At 38.8% G+C, this 17295-nt stretch overlaps 1 long non-coding RNA gene across 1 annotated transcript in view; it reads right to left on the bottom strand.

The window, feature by feature from the left end:
* Positions 1-17295, bottom strand: part of LOC142362896 (uncharacterized) — a 29717-nt gene continuing 12422 nt past the window's right edge. The window contains exons 3-4 of the long non-coding RNA XR_012765358.1: positions 12006-12178; positions 1-3953 (exon numbers count right to left, since the gene is read on the bottom strand). This is a non-coding gene — a long non-coding RNA (uncharacterized LOC142362896). The remainder of the gene's footprint in view (positions 3954-12005; positions 12179-17295) is intronic.

Below are 17295 nucleotides of genomic sequence, written 5' to 3'. Positions count from 1 at the left end.
GCATTTTCTGTTACAGAATAGACAAATAATTTTTCGCCTTACTATCAGTTACATGGGAACTCTACATAGGGTCACTATTTTGTAAATGGCTTTATGCACAGAAATGCGCATGCAGTTGATCAATTATCACATATACAAATTAATTTATTTGAACTACAGAACTGAGGAAAAAAGCTTTTCTCTTATCCTCACAGATGCCTCTTCTCTCACTCTTTTAAAAGATACATCGATATAGGGTTACAAGAATTGTCTCCATGAAGCCAAATAAAAATCTGCTCTGGAGTTCATCCAGTGTGGAGATTTCATGAACTGGAAAATAATTTAAAAAACACTAGTAATTTTAAACCTGTCAAGTGATTACTTGATTTAATAGAACTTTTACAGACTTTCCAAAAGATGCAGACTTACTTTAGTGCCTGCTTTTACTTTCAGAGTGAAGAAATTGCCAACTAATCTCTTAATATAGAAACTATCTAGAAATTACTTCGTATCAGTTATGTTCCTGTTGTCTGTTGAGTGCAAATACCCAGATCTGTTACTCTCCTGTGATTTCAGTTGTGTTCTTTGAAATGATGTGCCAACACTGTGAGTGACATGTCCACCCTCAGGTAATATGTCATTAATAGATTATTCTTTAATTAAAGCTTCAGGGTGTATTTTCTTGTACTCAGGAAAAACTGGCTTTACAGCTTTTATCTGGAGGCATTAAGTAACAGGGCAGATCTATAAGTAGGTATCTTTTATCAGAAAGATAAATGAATATATGTTTTTACATATTGCACTTATATAAAATTTTTTGAGTAATATATTTATCTATGTTGTGCACAGACATATTAACCCAAATACTTAAACATCATTCTAGACTAAAAATACTCATGCAAATCAATATATATTTCAGTAGACCTGTGTTGATGTATGTCTGTTCAACACACTACTATCTGATCCCATGACTTGTAATGTTAATAACAAAATCAATCAAGTGCCACACAAGTGAATGGAAAGATTGCTATGGCCAAATTTGAAAACAGAATTAAGAACCACAAAACTGATTAACACTGCATAACCTTGAGACCACTTGAACTCCATAATGGCTGTAGTTTTTTGTTTAGACAGAAAGTATTTTTAGAGTACGACAGGGTCAAGCTCATCAAAAATGAGGTAGCAGACATGCTTGATTAAAAGATGGATGCAACAGGAGATGGAAGACCATGATTTACATCAGCCTAGCACTCAGGAATTTGAACTCCTCTCTCAAAATATTGCCCTTACCACCAAGTTATCAGGTATTTATATTTTCATTTATGTATTTTCCAATCATGTCACTGTGCAGGAAAGACTTTAAGACAAAGCCATTCAGCAAGCAAACAAGCAAAAGAAGTCACAAGCCTGTAGCTGCCAGTTCACCTCACAGAAATGTCACCCTGGAAATCTCTGCAGGGCTCTGTGCACAAGTCATGAAATGCCTTTCATAAGCTTACCAAGGTCTATGTTAAAGGTCATTAGGAGCAATGGGAGCAAAAATCCTGTAATTTTGATGGGATCAAGAAGCCTTTTGCTAGTCCCAGTAACTTCTGATTGTTCATGGAATACTGAGATGCCAGCACCCTTTACTGAGTCCAGCACATCTTCATTCCAGCAGCAAGGTCAGTCTCAAAACCTGCCTGTTGGCTGGGGTATGTTCTGTTGTTACTGACATCTCTTGGAATAAAGTCTTCGTCAGTAGAAGATACCCAAACTGTGTACACAACTTCTTGATACTGGATATATGATCTGAATATATCACAATACTGATCTGATATACCTTTTTTTATCATAAAATTAATATTCGAGGAATGATTTACAAAAGCAAGCAAGCAAACAAACCCCAAAAAACAAACACCACCACCCAAAATACCAAACAAATAAAAACAAAACAAAAAGAAATGATACAAGTTTTTCCCAAATCAGGGTCTAGATGACTTAAAAAACACAAACAGGTTGACAATTTCGAGTTCTGTGTTTGCCCAGCCAGCCCAGCCCAGCCAAGCACTTCTTAACAAAGGAACATCTTCCCAATGAATTCATTTCCAAGCAGCAACCAGCCTTCTTTCTGACGTCTTTTTTTTTCTTGCCTGATACAAGGTGAAGAGTGGGGAGTGAAAGAGCTGACAGATTTTCTCTTCACAGACAGGTGTGATTTAGAGGTATTGTTTCTGATTTCAGTATGCAGTGGATCACACAGATTTGAGTGCAACGGTTGCACAAAACGTAATGAGTCAAATCCTTAATAAATATTTACATCACTAGTGCAAAACTAAATAAACTATAGGTCTAGAGTACTGTAACCTTTCACAAAAAAATGTAAACTATCCCCCACAGGACATGTCAGCTTCTCATACATCATATGAAATCCAAGACAAACATTCAGGAGAAGTAGTTTGTTTTGCAGCATTTATTAAGCTTGCTCCTTTATCCTACATCCTAATAATATACTATGTGGCAAAAGATTATTGGGTTTGTGTTGAATTTTTTAATGAAAAAGTCACAAAATATGTGCCATGGAGACATGAGAAAATTGCACGGTTATTAGGCGAGAGTATGGAACCTATAATGCAACACAGCATAATTGCTGTGCAAGTTACCTTCCTTTACTCATTCCTTGTTTCTTTCCAGCTCCCTTCTGCAATTTTATATTGGATAGAAAAGGTTCCATTTGCAAAAGGTTAATAAATAACTTGAGTTCAATGAATAACATGCTTGTAGTTATCAAGAAGTGATTATTAAAAACGTATTGATGTTCAGATTCTGTAATAGTGACCTATTTATTAAAACACATATTCATCTTTCCTTGACCTTTTCATTAAAGTCTGATTTATAAATAATCCCCAAGAAATGACCTATTGCCATTTATGAGACAGTCTAAACTCTCTAAGGTGTTTATGATTTCCAGAATTCTGCAACCATACTCACTCTATTTTGGATATCAGAAATATATTAAAGCCGTATTATTTTGTGTTTGCTGCCTGGATTCCTCTGTCTGCTCACACCTCTGTCTTTCACCATCCTTTTCTCAACTTTCATTGTGCTTCACTTCAGCCAAGGACCCTGTTTAATCTACACTGGCCACCTCATCTAGAAGTCATTCCATTTTGATGAAACAATATCTTTTTGCTGGAAACTGAAAAAAAAGAAAACAGAAGAAAACTGAAAATGTGGTTTAGATTATTGCACTGTTGCTGGCAGCATGAAATGGCTTACAACCTGGTCTGGTAGCAGTCTGAACACTGCTTGTAGGCTTGAAACATAGGTTTAATATAAGAAATCTGTGTTAACACAAAATTATATTCATAAAATATAACATGATTGTGCTCGAGATGTTTTAAATCTTTTGCTTTAACCAGGGAACAGCAAAGCCTAAGTTGTCCTCTTCTTCTTGAAATGTATAATGGTACTCTTTTAAGACATGCTGCATTGTAATTACTGCTTTGCTGTTGCAGTGTACTTCAGGGAATTGTAACTCACAGAACAAAGGTATCTTGCTTTTAGCTGCTGAACAGGCAATTAGCTTACCTCAAAATGGCATGTTCATATCCCAGCAGCCCCATGAAACAAGAAAAAAAGTCTATGCATCATATCCTGAGTTCTCTCCTGTTTCATAGAGTCTGAGGTTCCTTTCACACATAGAGCTGATCTGCGTTTGTCAGTGAAAAATCAGAATAACAAAGCAACATTCCACTCCCGCTTGTCACTTGTCATATTTTTTCCACCAAAGAAAATCTGCACTGATCAGCTGCATTTGGGAACACTCAGCCTATAGGCTGCCTCCTCTTTCCTAGCTTTTGCAAGGAAGGTGCTGGGTAGTGTGTACTTGGGGAGAGTTTATCCTGACTCCTGGCATTTGATCCTGTAGGTCTCCAGACTTTGACAACTTAGAGGGATGCTTCCTCCATGAGCAGTGCTCTTGCAAGGGTTTCCTGCAAAACAGCACTTTAGTTTAATGTTACACACGAGAAAAAAAGCATTACAGATTTGTCACCCATGAATAAATCTGAAACAGAAATTAAAAAAGAAGCTTTATTCTGGCAAAGGAAATGGTTAAATTTTTAGGAAAAATGTTACAAAAATAAAACTAGTACAAAAAAGAAAAATAATCCGGCATCAATCATCTTTACTTGCTGTCTCCTAAGATTTCTCGATAGTGTGTCTTGGCAGGGAAAAAAGTCCTCTGCACCTTACTCTTACCTTTTAGTACTGACCTCTACAGCTAAGGTTGGAAGCTGGTAGCATAGCCCTCTTGACCCCGTCTGCATTGCCTCAGGGAGCATCTACATATTCTTTTTCCTTTTGACGATGGTAAAACTTCCCCCCTACCTTTCCTTTCACCTCCTCCTTTTCTTAATCTTTTCGTGAGATGCAGATTTTAGATTTATACTAAATATGTCAGCGTCTTGTTTTCAGCTGGGATGTAGTTAATCTTCCTCTCAGTAGCTGCTGTGTTCTGGATTAGGTATGAAAAGAATGCTGATAACACTGATGATTTCAGTTGTTACTATGAAATCAAGGACTTTTTCCAGTTTCTCATACTCAGCTAATGAGCAGGTGTGCAGGAGCTAAGAGGCAGCACAGCCAGGCAGATAGCCAAGCTGGCCCATGGAAATATTCCGTACCATAGAAGTCATGCCCAGTTTATAAATGGGGGTTGGCCGGGGGGTTGAGGGCAGGCAGGAAAGCGATCTGCTCTTCTTTTTTTCCATGAGTTCAAAATCTTTCCTGTCTGGGAGTTTGAACTTTTTCAGGAATTTGGCCTTTTTCATGAATTCCATGATATCTGTGAACATCCGGGGGAGTCCGTGATCTCTGCTCGGGACTGGCTGTAAATCAGTCATTGGGCGGTGAGAAAAACTGTATTTTATATAGTATGTTTTGCGTATTCATTATTATCATTACTATTATCAGTAGTAGTAGTATTTACTTTTTTGTCTCATTAAACTGTCTTTATCTCAACCCACAAGTTTCCGTTTTTGTCCATTTCTCCTCCCCATTCTGATGGGGAGGAAAGGCAGGGGTGGGGAGCAGCTGTCTAGTGCTTAGTTGCTGGCTGCCAGGTTAAACTGTGACAGTTAGTTGCTAATGATCCTTCAGGATTGGTATCCAAGACACCTAATGCAGTTGCAGTGAATGGGATCCTTCCTCCTTGTTTAGGTTTTACAGTCCCATGGCATCCCTGTTTCACATTCTTAATTGTTTAAATGGCCTTCCTACTTAGTCTTTTCAGAACTCTTACTGTGGAAGGAGTAGGATAGACCCCTGTATAAGTGGACTCAGGATTGCCCTGAGTTGCCTATACTGTGCCTATACAGGCAAGGATTCCTGTGAATTAGGGTCAGCTTTGGTTCATTGACCTGAAGCAGAGCCTACACTACTGCTGCATCCGTGCAGCCTTTTGCTGCAAAAATGAAAAGCTTTCTACTGTGAAACGCTTCAGAGGTCTTAATCATCTTGATATAAGAAAGAAATTTTTTACTGTGAGAATGATCAATAACTGGAACTATCTCACCAGGAATGTGGTGGAGTCTGCTTCACCAGAGGTTTACAAGATGCGATTGGACAGGGTACTAGATAATCTCATCTAGGGTCTCCTTCCCACAAAATGTTGGATCAGAGGATCTTCCGAGGTCCCTTCCAACTTGGGCTGTTCTATGGTTCTATGAACAGCAGGTCTTTGTGAGCTTGAAAAAGCAGTGGAGTTAATGGTTTTGCGTTCCAGTTTGGTACATCTACAGCTGTGCACTACAACATGAAATATATAACAGCTATTATATAACACACATTGGCCAAACAGAATATTAAAGTGCTTATTCTCACAGAATAGACAACTTGACCATGCCTATACTTTAAAAGAATTGTTTAGTCCCACAGCTAACCTATTTAGGTTCAACAGGTTAGCAATATTTCCCTTTTTATTACACTAATGCCATTTAACTATTTAATTTTTATTTTTTCCACCTTTTGGTCTTTAATATTCTCTCTGGGAAATTCTTGCACACATGCCTGTATTTTAAGGCGAGTTTTATCCTTTATTTACTCAATTAGGCTTCAACACGTTACACAAGAATGTCTGTTTTTCTCACTTTCTACAAAGGCAGGTGTGTGTCACACATCATTCCTCATCAGTGACACAGGCTGAACTGAAACAGTTCGTAGAATTGTTCTGCATACTCAAAATGGCATAATTACTCAACAGAAACAAAGAAGCAGTTTTTGAAATCAGATTCCTGAATTAGCAGAAAAGAAAGGTTTATTTTGTATCAGTTGCTCAAGTGAATTTTTCAGGGGAACACTGTGATTTTTTCTAACAAAAAGAATTGTACCACATTGACAGAAATTTATTATGTGTGGCTATTTCAGTGTGTTGCCACAGATTTCCAGAAAGCTCAGAGGACAGCAGGCAACTGCAATGCCATTAAGAAAGCAGCAACTCCTTTTTGACACTGCAAAGCGCTGATGTGTCCACAGATTCAGTGAACAAACAACTTCCTTTCTGTACAGCTGAAGCAAGCTGTGTCAACAAGACAGAATTTGAATTATTACATGCTGCTGTTACATGTATAGAAGAAGGGAGTACATGATTATGGCCTAAAGTTTGTGGTAAGGGAGGGAGTAATAGTAGCTCTTCAGCAGTAGTTGCTGATGGAAAACATCTGCTTCCTTTCCCATCCCCATGAAACAGGCACATGGGAAATGTCCCCTGATGTCCTTCTGAACTGGGTCATTCCTCTCCTTGGAATACTTATGCAACATTTAGATCCACTGGAAAATCATTAAAAAATCAGAATGGAAAGCAGATGAGAAATCTGGGAAGCCTGCACTTCTACATCACCTCTGAAATGCGGCACATAGCCTCTAACTGCATGAAAAGTGATGTCAGCCCCTGTTGCTACAGCGAGGAGCACAAGCAGCCCTTTATTCTTCCCTGGGGCAGGAGTGGGGAAAATTCAGATTCCTGAACTGGTTATATCAGAACCCACCACAGTCTGAGCTGATACTATTCCTCTTCGACTGTAGCCCATCAAGCTCAGAGGGTTACTGTCCCCACATAATGAGTGGAAGGCGAATGCTACACATGTTGGGGGGGGGGGGGGGGGGAAATTTACTTCCTACTGATTATAAAGATACCTTTTTTTTTCCGCAGGCCCTTGCTTTCTTTTGAGGTCTAAAGCTCTTCAAGGTAAACCACACAATGCATCACTACACAAAAAATGTAAGGAATGTGACGCAAAGGAGTGATGGTTTGGCTTAGCCACCATGTTTTCAAACTTTGTTACCAGCACATTTAATGTACCATACAAAAAAATGATCCAGGTTGTGAAATAATGATTGAAAGAGAATAAGAATATTAAAGGAGAGGCAATTTTTCGTTCTGAATCCAAATTTACCAAAAAGGGTGGCAGGATTAATTTCATGGTCTCATGAAGCTTCTCTCATGAAGGAAGAAACGTGCACCTTCCCTTTAAAGAATGTCTGATTTCAGAAAGCGCAAATAAAGGAACTTTTCCTCATCCTGTATTTTCATCTTTCGGGGTCTGAAGGTAGATGTATTTGTATGTATAAACTATATATGAACATACACATACACAGAGACTATATATTCTTACAGACAGGAACATTAGGGAGTCTTACAGATAAGCACGCAAAAAAGATAACACGCCTTTCTTTTATGTTCCTTAATGATATACATACAAGAATCTTTTTTTTGTATTGTGTGAGTTTATATGCAATTAGTAGATAAGTGAGGTGAAGGAGATAAGAGTCTTATTTCAAGGTGCCTTTATTTTATGTGTGTAGAATGTATCAGTGCTAAAATGCCTGTATATAATTGAGCATTTTATTCACATTGTGTGTATGTCAGATTGGTTACTGTAATTGCGTTCAAGTCTCAAAGCAACTTGGTTTAAAACCTTTAAGGACTGTAGCAAAGTAAATCAAGTCTTAAGGTTTGCCCACATAATGCTATACAATATGATAAAGCATCTCTTCACAGATAGAGCATCCAGCTTCATAAATCCTAACCTGTATTACTCACATTTATTTACAATATTTTGGGAGAAATCTGGCACCCTACCAGAAATGCAGTTTAAAAAGAAATAAATGTCAGAGAAAAAAATCCCTTCTGTCATCAAGTGATAAAAGGAGTTTGCTAAATATGTGCTGATGAATTAAAATATTGCGACTGAGACAGAGCCTATACATAATCTTGGAAGAGAAATTCTGGAGATGAAGAGATACCGTAGTACAATCTAGCTATTCTGTAAATAACAAAATAGCACACTACAATGAGCCATCTGCTTGCTCTTAACGTAGCCAATTGGAAATTCTTATACTGACTATATTTATTCACTTTAAAAATACACATTATCTTTAATTTATCTTTAAGTGTTTAGGAATATTGATTAAAATGTCTAAGGAAGGTACAAAAGAGGAATGGATTTGAAGTAGCAGGTTCTGACTCTTATTCTGTTCCTTGGTCTGTGACAAATTAATTTAAAGACACTGATTTGGCTTCCCTAATACGCAGAATGATAGCAAAGCCAAGAAATTATTCTTCTAAATACAGAGTCATCCCTCTTGATTTAGTGGGACTATTGTTCACTCTTATTGTTTGCCAAAGTCTAAATCCACAGTGGAGTTTTGGGCAGAAAACCCCAGGAAAATTGACAAAGCTCAAAGCTGGGATTCTGAGAGTTCCTAATGCCTATTTCTGAAGTATTACTAGTCTGAAAGTGACTAAGAGCAAACCTGCACAGACTGCTTGTATCCCCGCTTAAGGTTTGGTGATGCTTGCCAGTGAATGCTGGAATTGCCTTTCAAACTCTCTCTCTCTTTCAAATAGGCTGCAAGATGTTTTCCTCTCCTCTTAAGGTATTCTGCATATCCATAAACTTTGGCTTAACTGATCAACCAAATTTTAAAGAGTTGATCAACGAAGGCCTTCCAGAATCTATACATAAGGAATTTCTCTGACAATATTGCCTGCAGGGACACATTCAATAAAACAATTCATACCTTCAGGATCAGATGCCTTAGAAAGTCGACTGTATTTATCCACACACATTTGCCCAACTGCATAGCAACAAGGTACTTATCCATACCTAGGACATTTGGATTAAGTTTTCTCCATTCAGCAATTTGAATACCTTTCTAGCATTTGAATATGTCTTCTACTTCTTCAGTCTAGAAAACAGAGGGAAGCTAGTAGAACAAAAATAGGAATTGACAGGTCTTCCAGTTGGACTGAAAAAAATCAATTTGGTTTCTGTTCCTCATTGCCACAGATCCTACTTAAGGTTGAGGGACTCTGTGGCACAAAAGTGTCCGTGTGTCACTGCTACAGTTATTCCAGCCAGGGCACACCAAACTATCCTTGCCATGGACCTGCTGAGATTGGTGTCTCTCCCACCCGGTTTGCAAGAGGAGGTGAGGATTGACGCTATTGCTGCTTCTCTTCAGTTATGTTTTTGGTAACCTACATAATATCACCCCATTCAAGTACTTGTCCCTCTCTACTTGGAGTCTAGGACTAATATTGCTTACCATGATTACCTTGACTGCATCTGTAGCAACAAAAGGTCTCTCATCCTTGGACAGATGAAGCTGAGGCAATGTGACTAAAGGACAGCAGAGTTTCCCAGGTTGCTACAAGCATAGTATATTAACCCACTTTAAGGGGAAAAAGTAGAAAAATGTGGATAACATACACTCAGCAGCTAGTCACAGGACCTCGTCCTGAACATGCTGGGCCTCAGGAACATGGCCAACAGATTTTACTAGCCCGGTTTTCTGATGCGAACTGGTTCAAGAGGTTGCACATGAAGAAGTTCCCTTGCTGAAACTGTTTTAGTGTGCATGAAATAATTGAATCTTCACAGGACACAAAAAGACATCATTAGAAAAGTGTAGTGTAATGGTGAAGAAATGGCCAAGACTGATATTCCAAAGTGTACTAAAACCAGGTAGCAAATACTTGAAGGAATGCTTAATGGCCCAGGGGGACAGAAACACATTTGATGATGGTAAAATATATCTTCCTGTACTTCCCGCATTCAGAATGGATGCTTTTATTGTTGGACAGGGAAAACCTCCTCTTCTCTCTGTGTTTTATCAAGAAGGTTTGGATTTAGATACCTGCTTCCAACAGACGGATCACTAAACAGTCCTGATCCTGCTGTGAAGCTCCAAAACCCCAGCAGAAGTAAGTATAGAACACAACCTCCTCTGCTGCATTTCCCACCTGCAGACTTACTGGGATATGTGATGTGAGTCATGTCCTTTGATGCCTGGTTTGCCACATGCTTGTTTCAGGACAGCACAGGCAGCCTAGGAACAGACCTCAGAACTGTGAATCCCCCTGTATTAACAAAACTACTAAACACTGAGGCCATCTTGCTGAAGATCTTGCTGAAAATCTGAAGATTTTGTGTGGCTTCCACACACAAAGCAAATGTGGAATTATGCAGGACACAAAAATCATTAGACTGGTAGCCTGTTGCAAGATGGCAGGAGTATAAATATTTACAGTTGCATGCCTAATACTATTGCATCCTATGAGTACAAGGACTTACTGCCATAAGGGCCTACAAAATCATGAATATTTTCCAATTATTTTCTTATGTAGATAGTTTCTGCTGCTGTCACAAGAATATTGTTGGTGGACAAAGGGAAAAAATCTGTGCAGTAATGAATGGAGAGCAAGCATTCATAAGCTATCACACTCCATTAAGCTGAAGGCTACACTGAAAAAATATGCACCCTCACAAGATAATAAAAATGCCCACAGCCAACGGGATCCAAAAGTTGACAGCTTTTACACTGCCATTTCTAATACCATAGAGAGTGCTGCTTTGACAGGCATTGTCAAAGCCCTGTCCCACAGTAAGGGCAACAGGACAAGGAACTGGTACTTCGAATGCTCAGTCATGAAAAAACCATTTAATTTCCCTGGAGGTATTGCAGAAAGTCATTAAAGAACATTGGTAACTTTAGCACAATGGAGCCCTGAAGGGTAATCCAAAAAGCAGGCATGGGTTTGGAAAAATATCCTAGATTCCATAATTTCTTCAATGTACCAGTCAGAGGGTTACTTGAAAAGCAAAAACGGAAAATTAAGGCTTTTACCTTATGAAGTAATTTAACACCTCTAGCGTTGATGGGAATAGTGTTTGCTGGACAGAGGAAATTATAAAAGGCAAGCCTAAAATATGTATGTAAATCTTTAAAAGAAAAGTTTATGTAAAATTGTGGGTTTTAAAATATTACTGTTACAGAATAGTTTCTAGTACCTAAATACCAAAAGAAAGTAGCCTTCTTTAAATAAGGGAGTAACATTAAAACAGTAGAAAAAAATCTTCAGATTTATGACTGTTCATGTTTGTTCTTTTTTTCTTTTAACAGATCATTAACTTATAATAAAACACATTTCGGAATCTGTCTTGGTCTACACAGATATGAATCCCATGCAAATACGTGAGAAGATTTCTTTCAAATTGTGGCAGGCAATTGTCTTTTCTTTCTTCACTTTCTTAAACCCACAAACAAAATATGGCAGATGCCATTATTTCCTCTCTTTTCCAGCAGTGTTATAGAAAGTTCAGTCATGACTGAATGTGAGGGAAATGGCTAGTGACACGAAATTCAGTGAGTTGCTATGCCTGTGATTGACAGCATCACTCAGCTGGACATCAGAACATGCTAAAAATTAAATTAACACACTGAAAGACAATTGTGCATTGCTAGGGATGTCTTTAAGAGCAAAACTCTTTTCTGATCCTTCCTGATCCACCTGTACAGCAAAAGTTTCTTCCATTAGGAAACATTCTACCATTCTATCAAACTTTCTCTGTCTCTGTTTTATCAAGCAATATGCAATATTCAAATAATAATAGTTTTGATGGGGTTATCAAGAATCTGCAGGATAAATTCCAAATAAAAAACTCAAACCTGTCTTTAAAAGTACATGAAAGTATACTTACGCAAAGACGCTTGTGTATAATGAAGGCTTTCCAGTCATAGGAGTGTAGCCAAAATGATTTTTTTAACTCCATTTACTTGGTATCAGTTATGTACACTTTCAATGCTGTCTTCACAGAGGAAGATTTGGTTTTGTTTGCTTCTTTAAATTGAAAAATCCATTTCTATTTTTCTCCTGGGAAAGATGGTTGGAGAGCGTTAATCTCTGAACAGAGACAAATTACAGGAGAAGCAATAAAAACAAACAAAATAGTAAATGGTATAGAGTATACATCAAGCACTTATTTTCCCCTTTTCTCCTTAGACATAAAGATGGGGCAGCTAGTGAAAATGAAATTTAATTAGAATAGTGAAATAATTGGTATAATTAGAAGAGAAGACTAGACCTCTTTCTATACAGCTTCTTATTACAGGTTTTCTTGCCCCATTTTCTGAAGTAATTGGTTGTAGACACTTTTCCATATAGGACGTCAGGCTCCAGAAACCTGTTGGTTTGCACCAGCTTTTACTTTTCTGTTGGTCTGCTCTAAACCAATTAATGCAAGGCTTGTTTCTACGGAATTACACATACAAACTTTTCTCCTAAACATACCTCACTATTTCCTCTGCTGCCCTGAATAGACCTACATTCCTTTAGGCAACTCCTATGCACGGTTAATGTAATACATTAAGATCATTTAAAGTGTTCGGATAAAGTCACACTTAGCTATTATCAGTCTCAATACATTTTGTCAGCTCTTTGGCAGAGCTTGAAAAAACATTAAATTACTATGAGAAAGCTTTTGCTGTATGTGGTCTGAAGATCAATGGCAAATAAAAAAAGACGTAGAATATGCCTGTGCTGGAGTAGTAATTTAACGTATTGCTAACATCTGCGTTCTTTGTATGACTAGACACACTCTCACTTCTGTTTATTCTTTATTACAAATATTTTCAGTCCTTTATACGAACTATGTGTTACTGTCATGTTTAATAAAGAAATCCTGCATAAAACAGCTCTCACACATATAAGTTTAATGCTCCCAAGCTTCAACTGCTTTCTCTGAAGGGCTATGAACCCACTTCTCTCACCTTCCAGGTGAAGGTTTGAATCAGTACATTTCAGGCTTATGTGAGAGCAGATGCTCTTATGCCCTCCATTGTGATCGTTCCACTCTAATATTAAATACAGTATTATCATTCTGCATTCAGCAGACCAGAAAGAAAGGGTGATCATATATGTTAACTGTTAGGGTACTTACCTGAAAAAAAATGACTTTCCATTCCTTGCTATAGTGCATACTTGTATTTAAATCTCTTAAACTTTTAGTGGCATTTCAAGAAGAACCTAGACTTCTTAGGCAAACACTCTTATAACAAGGCATAGGAAGTATGCTTACAGGCCTTCCTCTCTGGTCCACGCCATATAGAACTGTTTCAACAGGAAATACGAAGACTGAAGAGTATCGCAAAGACCAGAGGTTAAAGCATGAAGTGGAGGGATTAGCTAAAAATGTCCACAAGACCTCAAAGAAGGGAGAGATTCAAACCTCCAAACCTCTGAACAGCAGAAGTCGGTGCTAAAGCTGAGTCCACAGAGGAAGTGATGGTAAGAATAGGAGGATAGGATTTTGCCTTGTTTTGCACAAGCACCATCTAGAAGCATCTCACAAGGATGAGTCTCAACAGGTGAGAAAAGTGAGGACTGCTCAATGTCTCAAGTGCAGCAGGCTTTAAATGAAGCTAAGCACAGCTGACCATAGGTACTTGTCTCAGGGTCCTTATTATTAGAAACCTTAGAGACTTAGTGACCTTTTGAGGTTAAGGATGCAGCCGAGTTGGCAGCATTCGACTACCTAAAATTTACATTAGGGATAGCTAATGATAGGTCTGAGCATTTAAGATGAGTGAGGGCATGCTGAGAAAGACATACAGTGCCATGCCTTTGTCACCATGATTCAAGCTGGGCCAGCACAATGCTTTGGACCCCCAGGTGCAGCACAGCCGTGGGCTCCTGGTCCCACTGCCCAGAGGATGCGTTAACACCAGCAGTGTTGCAATGGCACAGTTACACAGCTCCCAGCTTGATGTCAGCTCAAGCTCCATCACAGTGGACATCAAAAGGCCTGGAGAGGTTTTATGTGTCTAGCCGAAGTGACAAGAACATAGATATCGGTCATGATGTTTTGTTCTGAAACCACAGACGGGATAAAAAGCAGCTCTGATCACCTCTGCCATCCCTTAAAAGCAGCTGAAAATATAAAATGCAAACAAAGATGCTTGTGTTATCTTCCAGTTGGTCTTTTTGTTTCTCCACAAAGCACCTTGTCAACTTGTGACTAAGCTCTCCAGCATCAACTGAATGCAGGCTGTTTCCTTGATTTGAAATGGTGTGGAGGTGAAGATTAAGCCAACTGTCAACCTTCCAAAGGCTTCTTCCCTAACCTCTTTAGCCTGTGTACAGCCTTAAATGTGTACAAAACAAGTGATCAGCATAGCAACAAATTCCTGAAGTACTGGAGAAGTAGCACCATACATTTAATATATATCTAGACAATAGCAATAGTGTTAGTTTCTGAATTACAGCATAACAAATAGGGGCATATACAGGTTAATTAGTAATAAAGTTGAACTATTAAAGTGGATCTCAGTTAATTCTAGGTTTTCAAAGTATTTTAGGCTAGATGGATTCTAGACAAGGCTCCAAGCTTATGAAACAGTGATTCATGGCTAATAAGGGCAAATGCCCTAGAGATATGAATATTTGTTACCCCAACATGCTGACCTTTTCCAAAAGAGGCAGAAATTTAATTATCTCCTTTCAAAAGCACAATTATAGAAAAAGTCAAAACCTGATTTATATTCAGTTTCTGCATTTTTCACAGATAAATAAATAGCGAGAAAGAGAAACGGAAGCCACATTTCCAACAACCAGAACCAAAACCAGTGTATGTATGCACATGTATTTTGAGGGACTGGAGAAAATTTCTTCTCCTGCACTCATTTAAATTTTGCCAGCTCTTTTGATTTTTTGCTCATAAGCCACATAACACAAAACTTTCTTTACAGCAAAGTCAAAACTCAGAAAGCTGCCTCATCTCTTTACCTCCCTGTGTGTCTCCGCTCTGATTGGCATTATTCTCTTCATGGGCAAGGCAAATAACCTGATAGAGGGGCCAGTGACATATCCCAAGTGACAGAGCCAAGCATCTAGCTGCCAGTCCCAGATAGCCACCGGCAGATACCACCACATCGCCACACTGGCAGGTCTTGCAGGGACTGTTGCTTTGGCTCTGAATGCAAACATTAAATAATATGTGGGATCAAAGAATTAATTTTTGTGAAATTTTATTCAAAGATATATTTTTCATCTGTTCATCTATATGTGGAATTACCTGCAATATTTTATTTCTTGTACTATAGACCTCTAACAGCTAAAATCACAACACTGTGTAAATGTGATGATTAAGTCAGTAATTGTCCATGGCTAAGGCATCTACATTAAAAAATAATAAAAATGCCCTCTTAATTATAAAAGGAAAACAAGCTGAATGCAGATTAGCTGACACATTTTCGTCAAATAAGTTTCTTTAAGAGTGATCTGAGCTCTGATCTGCTATGGTTACACAGGATCTCTTGGGAATGTGTCTCCTGTAAGATCATATCTTAATTTGCTTGGGTAGTATATTTAGCAATTTGATGTCTTCCCCCCCCCTTTCCCACCAATGAAATAAATCATACTGTGGTCATTAAGTAAACCCATTCATCCAGTTCCATTTGCTATAATTCTGCCTGCTACCGTGTAGCCTAGGGCTATTGATCAAGCATAGCATTCCCATCCAAGAGTGTGTATGTGAGCATGTGTTTAATTAGAAACTTAATTTATTGCAATGACAACACGGAAACTTTTAAACACAGGAATTTTTAGACCTATTTCCAGCTCTTGAAAACATAGATGCCTTCTTATATTGGAGACAACTTGTTTCATTTAGACAAAAAAATTTTCCATATTAAAATTAATTATGAAAAATTAATTACATATGAATAATTTTCATTCAGCTATTTTTCATACATTTCCTCTAAGAGCTTTTAAGCCCCAAAGGTAGAAACAAAAATTATTTGAACCAGTGCATGCCTCTGCAATGTTACAGAATCACAGGGACTGGAAGGCACCTGCAACTCCCTGCTCAGAGCAAGGTCACCTACAGCAGGTTGCTCAGGACTGTGTCCAGTTGGCCTCTTAATATCTCCTATGATGGAGAGTCCACAGCCTCTATGGGCAACCTGTGACAGTGCTCAACCACTTCACAATTGTAAAGTGTTTTCTTATAGTTAAATGGGATTTAACTGTATCTCAGTTTGTGCCCATTGCCTCTAAACCTGTCACTAAGCACCACTGAGAAGGGTCTTACTCTGGTTTCTTTACTTCCACAATCAGGTATTTATGTACATTGATAAGTGTCAAAAGCCTTGCTGAAGTCAAGATAAACATCCACCGCACCCCCTTGTTCACTGAGCCCATCATTTCACCACAAAAGGCTTGCAGGTCAGTCAGACATGATTTCCCTTTCATAAACCCATGCTGACTATTCCCAATCACCTTCTTCTACTTCACATTTGGAAACGGTTTCTGAGAGACCGAAGTGAGGCTGAGGGGCTTGTAGGTCCCTGGATCCTCATTCTTGAAGACAGAGGTGATGTTTGCTTTCTTCCAGTCCTCAGAAGCCTCCTATGATCACCACAACCTTTCACAAATAATGGAGAGAGGCCTCGCAGTGACATACACCAGTTCCCCCAGCACCTTGTGGCTGCATCCCAAAAGGTCATGGGGACTTGTGTACATCCAAGTTGTTTAAATGTTCCTTCACCAGGTCCTCCTCCACTGAGGATGCATGCCTTGCTCCAGACTTCCCCTTGGGTTTTAGGGGCCTGGAATTCCTGAGGGCAAATCTTACTGGTAAAGATCGAAGTGAAGAAGGCACTGAGCACCTTGGCATTTTCCTTGTCTCCTGTCAGCAGGAGGTTCACCTTTTCCCTGGTCTTTCTTTTGCTGTTGAAGTATTTGTAGATGCCCTTCTTGTTGTGCTTCACATCCCTCTCCGGGTTCAACTCCCAGCCGGCTTTGGCTTTCCTAACCCCACATCTGCACACCCATACAGTGTCTCTATATTCATCCGAGGTCATCTGCCCCTGCTTCGCCTGCCTGCCTGGGAAGGAGACAGACCCAGGGCTTGGTCTTGGGTCGCTGCCTGCTGACTAGGTGCAGTGGAGATATGAGCTGAATGACACAGCAAGAAAAAATGTCAGTGAAGC

This window comes from Opisthocomus hoazin, chromosome 1 (assembly GCF_030867145.1).
Source record: "Opisthocomus hoazin isolate bOpiHoa1 chromosome 1, bOpiHoa1.hap1, whole genome shotgun sequence".
NCBI classification, from domain to species: Eukaryota; Metazoa; Chordata; class Aves; order Opisthocomiformes; family Opisthocomidae; genus Opisthocomus; species Opisthocomus hoazin.
This window is presented reverse-complemented; position numbering and strand designations above follow the sequence as displayed.